Consider the following 12,882-nt stretch of genomic DNA (forward strand, 5'->3'; position numbering starts at 1 on the left):
CCCGGCCAAACTGCAACAAAAAGATAGCCGGGTGTTGTGGCGGGCACCTGTAGTCCCAGCTACTCGGGAGGCTGAGGCAGGAGAATTGCCTAAGCCCAGGAGTTGGAGGTTGCTGTGAGCCGTGTGACGCCACGGCACTCTACCGAGGGCCATAAAGTGAGACTCTGTCTCTACAAAAAAAAGTTAAAAGTTGTTTTCAAAAAAATTGCTACCGGGCGGCGCCTGTGGCTCAAAGGGGTAGGGCGCCGGCCCCATATGCCGAGGTGGCAGGTTTAAACCCAGCCCTGGGCAAAAACTGAAAAAAAAAAAACCCCAAAAAAATGTTGCTACCTTTTTTGTGACTCTTTTTGGAATTCAGAATTAAAAACTAATGCATAAAAACTGCTTTCAAACACACACTTATCTGTTTTTTTTTTGTACAGATCGAGTCTCACTTTACCGCCTTCAGTATAGTGCCATGATGTCACAGGACTCACAGCAACCCCTAGCTCTTGGGCTTCCGCGATTCTCCTGCCTCAGCCTCCCGATCAGCTGGGATTACAGGCACCTGCCACAACACCCGGCTATTTTTTGGTTGCAGTTCAGCCGGGGCTGGGTTTGAACCCGCCACCCTCGGCATATGGGGCCAGCGCCCTACTCACTGAGCCACAGGCGCCGCCCTTATCTTTTTTTTTTTTATTATTTTTTTTCACACACTTATCTTTTAAAAACAGACACAAGTGAAATTAGATTTCTAGATAATGCTTCATGTTGTTACTGGAATTTCTTCCTTCTGTAGGTCCTTGGTCTCCGGGATTGGAAGAATGAACCCACAGACCACAGATCAGCGGTAAGATAGGATTTTATTAGACAGAAAGCAATACAGAAGGAGTTAAAAGCACCAGAACTGTGGGCAAAGGGGAAGACACTAGTCGGAAGTCTCCCGCAAGGGTCCTTTGCCAGGAGTATACATTACATTTTGTCCAGGACTTAGTAGGTGGAAAAAACTTAAACGAGTGTATTAACATATGAATGAATGCAGCCCCTCCCCTGCGGCAAGGTTATTAGGTCTTTGCAGTTTTTGTCTCAAGAAGGGATTAGGGTCTAAGTTCTCTGCCCAAGGTGGAACAAGCTAAACCATGTCAGGCTGCTTTGTTCAAGAATTTGTTAGAAAAAAGAAAAAAAAAAAAAGATCTTGTTAGAGCTCAGAGGGTGTGGCCTGGAAAGGGCAACCTATTTGTGCCTAGAAATGGGGGTCTGATTTCTGAGCTCACCTGGGCCTAGAGAATGGGGGTGAGGGGTCCCTGTCTAGCCCCGAGTGGGAGAATCGTGTATCATTATTTTGTGTTACCCACTTTTCCCCAGCAACACACAGAAATCCGCTTCTTCACAGAATTGGTCCCATGATGTGAAAGACTCCCCGCAGGCGAGGGGTTAGGTGAGACACAGGCCACTTCAGGATGAGGAGAATTAAGAGACCAGAAGCAGAGGGATTGGCCAATTTGGCTGGAAGATAGGATATTAGCGAGTGAGATGACTTGGGGCCTGCTACAAGGCCAGCATTTCATACCTCTTTTTTGTACTGGAGAGGAATAAGGAAGTCAGTCGGTTTGGGTGGAATATGTGGTCTGAAGGGCATTACTCCATTACATGGAGTCTGGAACTGAGAAGCGACCTAGGGTTGCAAAATCTGCAGAGCTTGTTTGATACACTTTAACACTGTTTATCACTGTTCCTTCTCATTTCTAATAAAAGTCCTTTCTTTTTTTATACGATCCTTTCTTTATCCACTTTGCACGGTACAGCCCTCATTTGGCGCTTTTTCTGTTTCCTAGTCCTTAGGGCTAGGGCAGGTCTTTCGCGCAAGCTCGCTACCAGTCGACACGCCTAAACCCCATCCCCAACCCCCACGCTCGGGGCATTCCGAGAACTGGGCGGAACTCCTGCTGTGTACTCTAAGGAGCAGAGATAGGACACTGTTGCCGCCAATCAGACTTCCCGGATGCCCGGATGTGAAGTGGTGCGCGATACAAAGGCGAGGTTTCCGCCCAGAACTGCATCCGGTACAGTGACCAATAAGCAGTCTTCAGGCGATAAGTGACAGGAAAAGTAGCCAGTCGTACACTAGTTTCTGTTACGCATGTGGAAATTCTCTTGCGTAGGCTAACCCACTGCTAATTTTGATTGGATAGAATTGTGAAGAGCGGTAGAACTGTCTAATTAGGAGCGGGAGCGAGAAAACGCATAGCCAATAGGAAGGGTTGCAGGATTGGGGCGGGGGCTAGGCCTTCGTCTCGGCGGCAGAGGAGACTCGGGGGCCATTTTGTGAAGAGACGAAGACAGAGCGGTTGCGGCCGCGTTGTCGACCTCGAGCAGTACTCGGCTTCTTCACGTAGAATCCGGGAGTAGGAGACTCAGAATCGAATCTCTTCTCCCTCCCCCCTCCTGGTAAGTATGCGGGGCAGACCCTGGGATGGCGCTGGGTTCCTTGGAGAGCACGAGGGGGTGTGGGAGAGAAGAGGGAACCCCCCCCCCCCAAAGCAGGGCCTCATTTATTGTATTAGCTGTGGGAGATTAGGTCTCAAGCGGGAGAGGATTTTACAGGTTCTAATCCTTTGCGTAGATTTAACCTAGCGTTTTCTAGGCCTCTGCCGGCCGGGAAAATACCCTTTTTTCGCTCTTTTTCTGTGTTAACGGCTGCTTTCCTTTGATATTCTACGACCATGAGGACCGTGAGGACTTCGTGAAAGTGACGACCGAGATGGTTATTTATTGTAGCTTAAGTTAATGGGCCACTGATGTCTTGTGTTATCTCTGTTTGTTACATTAAAAATTGGGGAGGGATAGGGGAGGATTGCCAGGTAGATGGACCGCGAACCTTTAAATTTCGAAGCGTAACGCGTGGCCTAAAAATAATGTTTTATCAACGGACCTAATGTTTTTCTGATTAACTTTTTGTTTTATTTCTCTAAGCAAACAATGGACCTCGGAGTATTTTCAGCCATTTGTAAAAGGAAATAATGTAATTTAATTGTGTTAACAGTTAATAATTACAACTGACTTTTTATCTGCAGGTTACAAAACACTGAAATATATAATTTAGTGGAACTTTCCTTGAGGTAGGTATTATTATTATTCTTAGAAACTGAGGCATAAGGGATTGGGTTGCCAGGCTCTTATTAAGTCTGTAGCAGAACTATTAAGGAATTGACCACTAGGTTAGTGGTTTTATTTAGTTATCAGAATGCTAGATTCTAAAATAGCTATGTTGTAATTTTCGCAAGAACCCAATCACAGAAACCAGAGGTAAATGGAAATTCCCAAACTGCACTTAGAAAAATAATTATGAGACTTAAATATGTTACCTTCCCAGGGTGGCAAGATATTCCAGCAATTTTGTCTATCTAAATTTTGTAAAAAGATGCACAGCTACATTTTTTTAAGTATTACATTGCCAAGTATTTGCTAGGTGCTAAAACTTCATTAAAATTTTTCGTTAAGTTGGCTGGGCGAGGTGGCTCACGCCTGTAATCCTAGCACTCTGGGAGGCCTAGGTGGGTGGATTACTTGAGCTTAGGAGTTGGAGATCAACTTGAGCAAAAAGCAAGACTCCAGTCTCTACTAAAAACAGAAAAAGTGAGGCAAGAGGTTTACTTGAGCCCAAGAGTTGGAGGTTGCTGTGAGCTGTAATGCCACTGCACACGACCCAGGGCAACAGCTTGAGGCTTGTCTCAAAAAAAAAAAAAAAGAATAAATAAAAATTACATAATTTTTAATACAAGTAGGATGCTTTTTTTATATCATAGCTGTGTGCACTAATGCAATCATGGGAAGTAGGATGATTTTAATAAGATAAGTAGGATCTTGGGGCAGCGCCTGTGGCTCAGTCGGTAAGGCGCCGGCCCCATATATCGAGGGTGGCGCGTTCAAACCCGCCCCCGCCAAACTGCAACCAAAAAGTAGCCGGGTGTTGTGGCGGGCGCCTGTAGTCCCAGCTACTCGGGAGGCTGAGGCAAGAGAATCACTTAAGCCCAGGAGTTGGAGGTTGCTGTGAGCTGTGTGAGGCCACGGCACTCTACCGAGGGCCATAAAGTGAGACTCTGTCTCTACAAAAAAAAAAAATAAATAAAATAAGTAGGATCTTAAGGAAATTTGTCTAGGAAATACCTTTTTAAAAATCCTTTCATAAGATTTTGTTGATTTTACTTTTCACAACGTGGTGTTCTCACAAAAAATAATGCTGTTAAGCACAGTTTGAACCAATAATACAAGATAAGAAATTCATCACTGGGCCCTTTTGGTATAATTCCAGCTTCTGGGAAGGCTGAAGTAGGAGGAACTCTTTGAGGCCAAGAATAAGTAAAATAGGGGTCAAAAACGTTGCCCCTCCTTTTTGGAGGCCTAGATATTTAGGTTCTATGTGGGCTTAAAACTAAAGTTGATCATTCTGCTGAACTGTCAGAAATGAGGTAAGGGCAGTACAGTGATAGATCAATGAGGAAATGATCTACTGGATGTCCCAAAGGTCACTATACAAAGGGAAACTGGTAATTGTAGTTCAATGGACCTTTATTTACAAACTATTTTTTCTTTTAAACTTATCTATTATTTATTTTGCAGTTTTTTTTTTTTTTATTTTTTTGGTCGGGGCCGGGTTTGAACCCACCACCTCCGGTATATGGGGCCTGCACCCTGCTTCTTTGAGCCACAGGTGCCGCCCTACAAACTGTTTCTTACAAATTTTACAACATGCTTACAAAAGAATTACTCTACATGTTGATATATAAACATAAAAATACATTAAAAATAGATAATAATAGTGTGCTGATTTTCCTACGGTGACCTTTTAGGGCACTCTGTATTTAATAAAAATATTGTTGGCAAAGACAAATGCCAGAAATTAGTATTTAAGAGTAGTATTGGGTGGCGCCTGTGGCTCAAGGAGTAGGGCGCCAGACCCATATGCTGGAGGTGGCAGGTTCAAACCCAGCCCTGGCCAAAAACCACGCACACACAAAAAAAGAGTAGTATTGATAAGCATTGACATAAATTGAAGTTGTTTTTTTTTTTTTTGAGGCATTAGAAATACTGGTTCCTTGGGTTCAGCATGTATTAAGGGAGCAAAAATTCCTCTGCAGTACTATTCATCAGGAACTATCTGGCCACAGAATTAGTATCAGAAATTATAGATGTGCTCTCAACTAGGTAGGCATTAGTAATAATTTCATATTGGCTAGAGAAGGGTTTAAGGTCTTAGGAATTTTTCCCATTGCTTGTGCCACTAGGGGATACATGGTTTGCTAGTCAGACTGTGGAGAATTTTAGCATAGCTTAATGTTTGTAATTAGGTCTCTAGAGGGTTTGAGTAGTATGCTGGCCCTGTTTTGGATGAAATGTCTGTTAGAAAAAAAGCAAGCAATGAACTTAAGTAGCTAGTTGTACTAATCTGGAAATTTTAATTACGTGTATTAAGTGATGAATGTTGAGGGATGTAACAGTGGAAAGAATGCTATCCTAGGAGTCAGGAGAACTAGATTTTAATCCTCCTTGCTGATTAAAGGAGGAGGTTTACCTTAGACAAATTAAACTGGCTTTTATTTTTACAGCTGTAAAATGAGACTGAGACTTACTGAATTGAGGTTGTTGCCTGCGAACTGTGATGTATATAGAAATAGCTTTATTAGCCGGGCGTTGTGGCGGGCGCCTGTAGTCCCAGCTACTCGGGAGGCTGAGGCAAGAGAATCGCTTAAGCCCAGGAGTTGGAGGTTGCTGTGAGCTGTGTGATGCCATGGTACTCTACTGAGGGCCATAAAGTGAAACTCTGTCTCTACAAAAAAAAAAAAAAAGCTTTATTATTGAAAGCAGTCTTCTAGAAATAGTAATTAATAGTAACAGCTGCCTTAACTGAAACACTTATACCTTAAAACAGTTTTGTTAATAATTGTATTTGGAGAGCATTATTTCCTTAGACTTAATATGTATATTCATTGATTCTCATTGGTAACAGGAACTATTCTGGTTTTGTACATACCGGATTTACTACAGCGTTATCTGACAAGAACCAGAACTGCTAGGTGCAACATAATGGAAGCCGTGATCTTTGATTTTGGAACTTTTGGGTTTATAAAAGGAAAAAAAAAGACTTTGGATTTTACTATGATAGGCTATTATGTTATTAGATTATTTATATTTTATTAGGAAAATAATATTTGAAGCCTTGGTGCTCAAACTTGTGTCTGCCATACGTTGGAAAGATGAGGCACTTTTGTTTAAAGAGTTATTACCTAGGGGTTAGAAAGTTTAAGCTTTTTCCCAGTGGTTCTCATACTTGAGCTAACACAAGAATCAGCCAGAGGGGCTAGATCGCTAGGGTCTCCACCACCAGGGTTTCTAATTAAGTCTGGGTGGTGCCTGAGAATTTGCATTTTTAAAGTGCTGGGTGAGGATGCCCATGCTGGTGGTTGATTTGACATAACTCACTTTGAGAAGAAGGGATCCAAACCAGAGGATAACCTTGGGGTGCTCTTTTTTAAACATGTCTTTTGAATGATCTAGGTATACTCTTAATTGAAAATGTTACATTTAGGTGCTAAAGTTTGGTCTTTCTAAAAATGGTAGCTCATTATTAGATTAACATCTTGGGAGATACCTTACTTTTTTTTTTTTTTTTTTGGACTTCTGGTTTGACAATTACGATATCTTAATTTTTTTTTTTTTTGCAGTTTTTGGCCAGGGCTGGGTTTGAACCCACCACCTCTGGCATATGGGGCCGGTGCCCTACCCCTTTGAGCCACAGGCACCGCCCAAGATACCTTAATTTCTTGACATTGAAATATACAAATGCTTTCTTGGGCGGTGCCTGTGGCTCAGTGGTTAGGGCACCAGCCCCATATACCAAAGGTGATGGGTTCAAACCTGCCCCGGCCAAACTGCAACAACAACAAAAAATAGCTGAGCATTCTGGCAGGCACCAGTAGTCTCAGCTACTTGGGAGGCTGAGGCAAGAGAATCGTCTAAGCCCAGGAGTTAGAGGTTGCTGTGAGCTGTGATGCTATGGCACTCTACCCAAGGCAATAAAGTGGACGCTGTCTCTTAAAAAAAAAAAAGAAACATATAAATGCTTTCTTGTCAAAAATTTTTTTTAAAAAAGCTTGTGCCTTTGGGACGTATGTGCAACGGACTTGTTTATGGTTCAGCTGTAACATTAACCTAGACCTGAAAATTTAAAAGTACCATGTTCAGATTATTACTTCAAATAAGAAAATTGAGTATTTCATCATAACTACTTCCTGAAGTCTGACGCAAAGTATACACCACTCAGATGTACATTTTCTACAACTCTGCAGTTTCTACAGTTTGTACAGTTTTGCACATCAATCCAAATTTAAAAGTGAGCATGTCATACCTAAACTGGTCAGCTATGTAAAAAAATTTACGGTTAAAATTTTTAGTTATAGTAACTGTTCTGGTACAGTCATAGTTGGCTCAAGGGACACATTTTAAAAGCTGAGTTAAAAATTTTTAGTTTATGAAATTTGTAAGGAAAAATAAAACCACAGCTGAATATTGAAATGTGAATTCAGCCAGTTCTTTCTTTGCACAATGAGCTACAATCTGCTTGCAATTCTTAGTTTAGCTGATGAAACAACCAGTTTGTTGTGTATTTTTCTTGGAATTAATTGGTAGACAGTGGACCACAGAACCATAAGAAATTCCATAAGCATCAATTTTTTTCACCTGTTTTATGACATTCAGTTATCTTTTTTCCTTCGTTTCTTTTTTTCATTCTGTCAGTAAGGTGGGAATAGTGTACTCCTTAGTTAAGACATCTTTTCCCCTTACTATAATACCTAGCAGGTCTTGAGGTTACATCACATTGGTTTGAGAATAGATGAGTCATCTTTAGTGTTTGTCTTCATGGTAGATCATTCACTTTCAGTTGATAAATTAAAAACCCATGAATCTGCTTACTTTCCTAATCTATTTGACATTTGTTCACATCTTCATCTGTTGGCCTGTTTTTTTCTGTATTTTCTTTGCCCAAACTGATTATATTTGAATGTAGACCTTCAGACCCTTAAGGGCATACTGAGGTGTGTGTAGTTAATTTTAGTCATCTATTCACATCAAATTGTGATGACACACTGGTAGAGGTGACGATTCTATATAGGCTACTCCCATTCCAGTATGTTACGCTTTACCAAAATGTGCTAGATGCAATAGACAGATATTTCTGTCCTGGGGGTTTAGGGCACAGCATTTCTGAGGAACTCTGACTCAATCTGTCCCTTCTCCTTTCACAGGGCAGCAAGGCGAACCCCATCCCTACTCACTGGAGCTCAGCTTTGATTTTTAACTTCCCTTCCCTACCCTTTCAGAACACACACATTCCCATTCCAAAACTGATTTTATAAAGACATTTTAAATATAATGATGCAACTTGGTGTGCACTATGGCAAATGTACAGGTGTTTTTTTTTTAATTGTTTCCAAAAACCGGGACCTGGATTTAAGATGTAATTTTTAAAATTTCTATTTTTTTCTGCAGCAGTTGGGTTAGAGGAGGAGGAGCCTTTTAGCCTCTTGTAAACTGACCTCTCTACTTCCTCGTGTATTTTTAAGATTGATTGATTGATGTGAAAAGGGCTTTGCTTGTCTGCTACTGAGAGCTTTATCCTTGCGGTTTTTGTGGAAACTGCTTTTGGAAAGAGAAAAGAAATGAACTTTACTGACTTGACATTTTTGCACCTCCCGTTTTTCTAATCTGGGCTATTTTTATTTTTGTTTTTTTACAGTGAGATTTTTTTGATCTTCAGCTACAGTAAGTTATTTCAATTTTTTTTTTACATTTTTCCTGACTTTCCGCTGATTTCCTTTTTATTGTTGTTACTAGTTACTATTATTTATTACTATTATACTTATGATGGTGATGATGATGATGATAATGACACTGATGATTTTTAACCGGATTAAAATCGAGTTTTTCTGAATGTTCGTAAGAATTTCTCCGGCCTACTGATTGACTTTCGAGTTTTACATCTTGGGAGAGAAAGCGAAGGCATTAGCATTTTTAAGTGGAATGATCACGTAAACCTTTTCTCTCCCAACCCCACCCCTGCCCTCATCCCCTTCCCCACACTGGAAAGAATTTTATTGGCTGTTAAGTCTATGACCTTATTTTTCCTAATCTTTAACTTAACTGTTTTAGAGCATCTCTGGACGTCTGTATTTTTAATTTTTTTTATTTTTGTTTTTTTATTTTTAATCTTTCATTTGTTAAATTTTTAAACTGTGCTGCAATAAAATGTGTGTGGTACTGCTTAAGACCTATGATAGTGATGGCCTTTTCCCAGAAAGCCATCTTTCTCCTGTTTCCCTTGAAATCCCATCCTGCTTTTCCTGTACACAACTCTTCACAAACCACAAGCTGCAGCAACATGGATGCCCAGCCTGGAGCAGCAGCAGCCAGGATGACCTGGAGCCAGGGGGGCCTTCGGAACAGATGCACACCCTTCCTGGGTGATGGTAAGAGGTGTGAGGTCCACTTGGATTCATAACAGAGTTAGGAAGTCAACACATTTAAATTCAGTTGATCTGGTGTAGGTCATAGCCTCTGTGTTCTGATTAAGCCTTCTGTGTGTAAATTTCAAGATGTTTATAGGGGAGACCACCTCAGTTATTTGTAAACTAATGGAATAATAAGAGTTTATAGTTAACTGGGGTTGATTTGCGAAGAGGATTTTTGATATTTGGAACAAGCAGCCAAAGTTCTCCTCTACTTTCAATGAAAATGCCTTGTTATCATGATTAGGAACAATATAAGGACAATACTAGTACATTTTTTTTTTTAGATCATTTCAAATTTTTTGTCATCTACAATGTAATCGTTGGGTTTGTGACATTTTTGTATTTAGACTAAAATTTAGCATGAATCAAACTGCAAGAAATACGCTACAATAAAATGCTTTCTCACTGGAAGATCTTTAAAAATTTGAGAAAAGCTAGTTTTATTAACGCCAAAACAGGGAAATCTGTCTAACCTCTGTATCTAAATTAAGAACGAGCTATGGGGGCGGCGCCTGTGGCTCAGTGAGTAGGGCGCCGGCCCCATATGCCGAGGGTGGCGGGTTCAAACCCAGCCCCGGCCAAACTGCAAAATAAAAATAGCCGTGCGTTGTGGCAGGCGCCTGTAGTCCCAGCTGCTTGGGAGGCTGAGGCAAGAGAATCTCTTGGGCCCAGGAGTTGGAGGTTGCTGTGAGCTGTGTGACGCCACGGCACTCTACCCGAGGGCGCTACAGTGAGACTCTGTCTCTACAAAAAAAAAAATAAATAAAGAAATAAAAAAAAAAAGAACGATCTATGGCTCACCCCTTTTATTTATTTATTTTTTTTGTGATTTTTTTTGGCCGGGGCTGGGTCTGAACCCGCCACCTCCGGCATATGGGACCGGCGCCCTACTCCTTTGAGCCATAGGTGCCGCCCGGCTTACCCCTTTTATAATGGTAACTTGGCCCAGCTAGATATTGGGGAATCTAATGTGTTTCCCAAGGATGGTAAGAAGGGATGAATCTTGTATTTACCAGAATAATGTGGAAATTAATTAACAAGGACATGGATAGCCAAAGAGTTGAGAATTTTGAGCAATCTGTAGTAGTTTACGTAGTATAGTGGAATGTAGATTTCAAGCTGGAGGAGAATTAGAATGACATTTGAAGGCTAATTCAGTGCTGTGGTAGTAGAGTAAATCACATACGTGCCCCCTTCCTTTAGACCAAAAGAGTGATACCTAAAGTGAACACCAAGGTGGCGCCTGTAGCTCCAGTGGCTAAGGCGCCAGCCACATAACACCAGAACTGGCCAGTTCGAATCCAGCCCGGGCCTGCCAAACAACAATGACAATTATAGCCAAAAAATAGCCGGGCGTTGTGGCAGCTGCCTGTAGTCCCAGCTATTCGAGAGGTTGAGGCAAGAGAATTGCTTAAGCCCAGGAGATAGAGGTTGCTGTGAGCTGTGACACCACGGCACTCTACCCAGGGTGATAGTTTGAGGCTCTGTCTCAAAAATAAAAAATAAAGTGAACACCAAAAGTAACACTCAAAAGTAGGAGGGCGGCGCCTGTGGCTCAAGGAGTGGGGCGCCGGTCCCATATGCTGGAGGTGGCGGGTTCAAACCCAGCCCCGGCCAAAAACCACAAAAAAAAAAAAAAAAAAGTAGGAGAAAGTCCTGAGGTTATTTATATAGAAGAGGAGTGGGTTTTTAGAAAAATAGGTTGCTAGTTTTATTCATGCTCTCAAAATGTATGAGAGCTGTTTTCTACTCTGCAGTGTGTGGAAGTTGTTCGTTACAGGTCTAGTTTGATTTATTCCTTCTTAATCTACATTTTATGGTTTATGTTCTTTTGGGGGAGATATAAAAAATAATAGTTATGTCTTAAGGGACTCATGGCCTAATGAGGGAGACAGATGAATGAGATGTCATCATGTGATTAGAAATAACCAGTGGCTCAATAACCAGTGGCACCTGTGGCTCAAAGGAGTAGGGCGCCGGCCCCATATGCCGGACTTGGCATGTTCTAACCCAGCCCCAGCCAAAAACTGCAAAAAAAAACACAGATCCTGTAGGAGCATGCAGAAATAAGCCAGGCACAGTTGTGTGTACCTGTAGACGCTGCTACTTGGGAGACTGAGACAGAAGGATCATGTGAGGCCAGGAGTTCGAAGCTGTAATTGTGTTTGTGAGTAGCCACTGTACTCAGCCTTGACAACATAGACTGCAGCTCAACAAAAGTAAAAGCATTCAGAAATGGGTATGAACCTGGCATAAGAGGTCAGAGGATGCTTTTAAATGAAAGTGTGCTGAATCGAATCTTGGTTTTAAGTCCAGATCATAAAAATTTGAATGCCATGCCAAGGAGTTTGTGTTTTATTGAGAAACCAAGGTTGAACCATTGAATGATTATAAACTGGGAAATGACATCAGATTTTCACTTACTTTTTTTTTTTTTTTTTTGCAGTTTTTGGCCGAGGCTGGGTTTGAACCTGCCACCTCCGGCATATGGGGCCGGCGCCCTACGCCTTTGAGCCACAGGCACCGCCCAAGATTTTCACTTATTGAAATGTCACTCTAATAGTGTAGAAATGGCTTACAGGTAAATGAGAGTGGAAGTAGGAGATAAAGAAGCCATTAAAAGGGGCGGCACCTGTGGCTCATTGAGTAGGGCGCCCGCCCCATATACCAAAGGTGGCAGGTTTGAACCTGGCTCTGGCTCTGGCTCTGGCTCTGGCCCTGGCCCTGGCCCAACTGCAACAAAAAAATAGCTGGGCGTTGTGGCGGGTGCTTGCGGTCCCAGCTACTTTGGAGGCTGAGGCAGGAGAATAGCCTAAGCCCTAGAGTTGGAGGCTGCTGTGAGCTGTGACACCACAGCACTATTGAGGGCAATAAAGTGAGACTTTGTCTCAAAAAAAAAAAAAAAAAAAAAAGTCCATGGAAGAATAATGACCTAGCCTGGATAATGCTGATGAGATTAGAGATTATGGGGTGGGGTGGGGTGTGTGTGTGTGATAAATTTAGGAGGGTGATGGGTGTGGTATGGTGAGCAAGAAGAGTACAGATTTGGCATGACACCTAGTTTTCTAGCTTCTGGGTTAGGGATAGATGGGCTGGGAAATATAAACAAAGGGAGCAGGCTAGGATTTGAGAGGTGTGGGGGAGAAGTATTTTTTTTTTGTAGAGACAAAGTCTCACTGTACCACCTCGGGTAGAGTGCCGTGGTGTCACATGGCTCACAGCAACCTCTAACTCTTGGGCTTACACGATTCTCTTGCCTCAGCCTCCCGAGCAGCTGGGACTACAGGCGCGCGCCACAATGCCCGGCTATTTTTCTGTTGCAGTTTGGCCGGGGCTG

General features: G+C 42.1%; 1 protein-coding gene across 20 annotated transcripts in view; it reads left to right on the forward strand.

Annotated features, from left to right (window-relative positions):
• The first annotated feature begins 2,244 nt into the window (after positions 1-2,244).
• Positions 2,245-12,882, forward strand: part of HNRNPC (heterogeneous nuclear ribonucleoprotein C) — a 59,540-nt gene continuing 48,902 nt past the window's right edge. For 4 of the 20 annotated variants that reach the window (XM_053594266.1, XM_053594269.1, XM_053594272.1 and 1 more), the window contains exons 1-2: positions 2,289-2,427; positions 8,283-9,503. The gene's annotated coding sequence lies outside the window, so the exon portion shown is untranslated. Of the gene's footprint in view, positions 2,428-3,053; positions 3,099-8,282; positions 9,511-12,882 lie in introns of all 20 variants that reach the window. The other 16 variants (XM_053594256.1, XM_053594267.1, XM_053594271.1 and 13 more) reach the window with 12 other exon arrangements.

This window comes from Nycticebus coucang, chromosome 6 (genome assembly GCF_027406575.1).
Source record: "Nycticebus coucang isolate mNycCou1 chromosome 6, mNycCou1.pri, whole genome shotgun sequence".
Taxonomy (NCBI): Eukaryota; Metazoa; Chordata; class Mammalia; order Primates; family Lorisidae; genus Nycticebus; species Nycticebus coucang.